Source organism: Alligator mississippiensis, chromosome 3 (assembly GCF_030867095.1).
Source record: "Alligator mississippiensis isolate rAllMis1 chromosome 3, rAllMis1, whole genome shotgun sequence".
NCBI lineage: Eukaryota > Metazoa > Chordata > Crocodylia > Alligatoridae > Alligator > Alligator mississippiensis.
In genome coordinates this window covers 46,037,089-46,040,935 of record NC_081826.1, presented here as the reverse complement: position 1 = coordinate 46,040,935, position 3,847 = coordinate 46,037,089, and positions in this window count along the sequence as shown.

Genomic DNA, 3,847 nt, shown 5'->3' with positions numbered 1-3,847 from the left:
TCTAATTATTTTTAGGAGAAAAGAAGCAAAATCAGTCTGTTTGTTTAATAACAACAACTTCAAATTCTCTGGCCCCTTATCAAGTGTGAACATATGTGCATTGCCATTATGAATGATATACCCACAGATCTCAACTTACCATTCCTTAGTTAAATACGGTTACTGAACTATCATAGAAACTGTAAAACATTTTTGAGAGTCCTGTATTTTTTAACTGGGCTTTCTAAGTATTATGTAAATTTACAAGTTAAATTTAAAGTGTTGATTTTGCCCTGTGAAAATAAACTTCTTCAGTGCAAATATATTTTGCTAATAACACTGGACATTTTTATCTGACTATTGTTAGTTGTATCACAGTAACACCTAAAGACACCAAATATAAATCAAGGTATACATTGTGCCTTGATGATTTACAAATACATGCGGAGATATATAGCTCCTGCCAATTCACAATCTAAATAGACAAAACAAACAAAGGCTGGATGAAATGATTTACGTAAGCCCAAAGAACTTCTCAGTGGTAGAGCTAGGAATAGAACAAAGCTTTTCTTCGTAATAGACTAGTGCCCTATTAACTAGACCAAGCCTCCTCCCAGTAGCTGTAGGATTAGGAAAGAAGGTCTGAGATCACTTGTTTTCAGTACATTATGTGCAGCACTTACTGTGGGAGTTGTGTAAAACTAAGTTAGATGATATTAAACTGATACTGCATCTTAGCTCAAAGAGACAGCTTTAAGGGCAGGATCACAGACTGTTAAAATAGATAGGAGCTTTGCTATGACTTTAGTGGATGCCTGATCAGACAGTACAGAAAGAAATTAACAATCTCTGTATTCTAAAATGTGTGGCGAGTCCCAGGCAGATGAAGACATTTTGGAGAAGGCTGGCTGATTGTCTAATGATCTATGTGCTAGAAAATCCAAGTCTCAAGGCTCATAGTTGCCTATGTGGAATTGTTTGAGCATGAGAAGGAGAAAGTAACTCTAGTGTCATTATCACAGAATGCATTAGTATAACATCTGTGTGTCGTTTTTCACTCTGAGAGTGTTTTTTTTTGTGTTCTTATATATTTTTCTCATTCTTTGGCACTGATGTAAGTCAATCTCTCTTGTTACCTAGTTGGAGCATTGCTAGAAAATAAAAAATATTTAATTGGACAGATCAAGTGGCCTTCAAGACTTGTTGAGGGGAGGGGAGGAGGTTGGACTACTTCCAGCCCTACTTCTCTTTGAAAAGAGAAGTATAGTAGGAATGTCAGAGAACGCTACGCTGTCTTGAAAAACTAGCACAAATTGAGTAGTGGGGAAGAATAGATAGTGCAACCAAAACCTACCTGCACTCGTATGTTATAGACAGACCTCACATTGTAAGGTAGTCTGTGTTATGTACTGTTTTAAGAAATTTTTGAAAGGTCAGGAAGTCTTCTATAAAGTCTCTTTCACCTATTGCTATCATATTTTTGCATTATGTAATTAAGTACTACCTGGTACAGTGTTTCTACTGAGAGATGTCTTCTTTTTTTAACTCAGTCCTGCTTTCTCCTGTTGTTGGTATCATGATGAAATGTTTAACTTTTTCCATTTTTAAGCTATACTGTTCTCTGTGTAGGTTTATTAACACATAAAAGGATAGAAATTTGAGGAGAACTGGAAGGAGACCTCCATTGGAGAATGGGTTTTGTCCTTCCTCCTTGCAGAACAAGTAGGACTCTCTGCCAATAGAATCTATTTGTTCCTTGAGATTCAAGATACCTTAAGAACAAAAAAAGTAGCATACAGGAAGTGGAAGCAGGGGGTAGCTAGCAAGGAGGAGTACACTTCCTTGGCCCACACCTGCAGGGTGTCAGTCAGGAAGGCCAAGGCAGCTCTGGAACTCAGGCTAGCGGCAGGGATTAAGGAGAATAAAAAGTCCTTCTTTAGGTATGTTGGGAGCAAAAAGAGGGTGCAGGGTAGCAAAGGACCCCTACAGGACAGGCAGCGGGGCTTAGTGACGGATAGCAGGGACAAGGCAGAGCTCTTCAACGAGTTTTTTGCCTCTGTCTTTGTAAATAGGAATCTAGACAAACTCTCAATACGCATCACGGACACCAACAAGGGGAACATCAGCTGAAACAAAAATATGAGGTGAAGCTAACACCCTGGAGAGGAGGAACCGGATCCAGGCTGACCTTGACAGGCTGGGGAAGTGGGCAGAGAGCAACAGGATGCAATTCAATAAGGACAAGTGCAAGGTGCTGCATCTAGGGAGAAAAAGCTGCCATCATACCTATAGGCTGGGGGGCAACCTTCTCAGCTCCACTGAGGCAGAAAAAGATCTTGGAGTCACTGTTGACTACAGGATGAACATGAGTTGTCAACGTGATGAAGTAGTTGGCAGAGCAAATCGCAGCTTGTCGTGCATCCATAGGTGCTTCACAAATAGGGCCAAGGAGGTGATTCTCCCTCTCTACGCGGCACTGGTCAGGCTGCAGCTGGAGTACTGGATGCCTCAGTTCAAGTGGGATGCAGACAACCTGGAGAAGGTCCAAAGAAGAGCCACACATCTAATTGGAGGCCTGTAGGGAAGGCCCTATGAGGAAAGGCTATGGGACCTTAACCTTTTCAGCCTCACCAAGAGAAGGTTGAGAAGGGACCTGGTGGCGGTGTACAAATTCTTAAGGGGAGAGCAACACGAAGTAGGTGATGATCTGTTTACCAGTGCACCCCCTGGAACAACAAGTAACAATGGCCATAAGCTACTGGAGAGAAGGTTTAGACTGGACATTGGAAAAATGTTCTTCATGGTTAGGGTTGCCAGGATCTGGAATGGGCTTCCAAGGGAGATGGTGCTCGCCCCATCTTCAGGGTCTTCAAGAGGAGACTGGACAGGCACGTGGATGGGATCACATGATCCCAGGTTTGGTGACACTTTTCTTGCCTGCCAGGGGCAGGGGGTTGGACTAGATGGCCCACTGAGGTCCCTTCTAATCCTAGAATTCATCATGTGCCAGTCTTATCTGCACAGATGCACTGTACCTTTGCATTTATTCCTGTCTCTATCAATACCTCGGTCAATGTCCATGGCAGCAGGGTGCTGGCAGGAGGGGACTTATTCCCAGCCAGTCTCCAGTGGCAGGAGTAGAAAAGTAAATATTCAGTGCACAGAAAGGATTATCTTACTTACTGGGCATGTCTACATGCACAGTTAATGTACCTGAATTTACTGGGTAGTAAATTCAGGCTCGTTTAACTTTTCTCCTGGGCTCATGTCTACACGTGCACCTGGGTTAGGAGCAAATTGAGCCTGTACCAGGAGCAGCCTAGTCCAGGGCTGCTTCTACCCTGCTCTGCTACCCTGCAGCAGCCAGGGACATTGGCGACACACAGGGGGCACGTGCGGGTACACGTGCACCCCCTGAGATTGGCAGTGCACCCCTGCAAGAAGTGCTGCTGACACTGCTGGTGGGGGGATAGTGCCCGCCCCTCCCCTGCTGACAGTGCCCTGGCCACCTGCAGTAGCTCACCACTCACCGCCACCATGCTCCCGCTGCTGCCTGCGGGAGCTCACTGTGCCCCACCAGCCTCCAGGGGCACAGAGAGTTTATGGCCAGGGAGAATTCTAGGTTCCCCCAAGCACCAGCCCCAGGCTGGCAGGGGCATGGGGGTAGGGCCTGGGCAGGAAGCTGTTGTGGGTCTTGGGGTTCTTGGCTGTAAGGAGCTTGGGGTTAGCCCCAAGCTCTGAGGGGAGGGAATGGAGGGAGGGGGGGAAGGAAGCTGCCTCTGGAGCTCAGGCCTTGGCCAGGCAGCAGTTATGGCCCCCTGCTGCCTGGGCTGACTGGGAGCAATTTGCTTCCTCTGCCAGTTTGCTC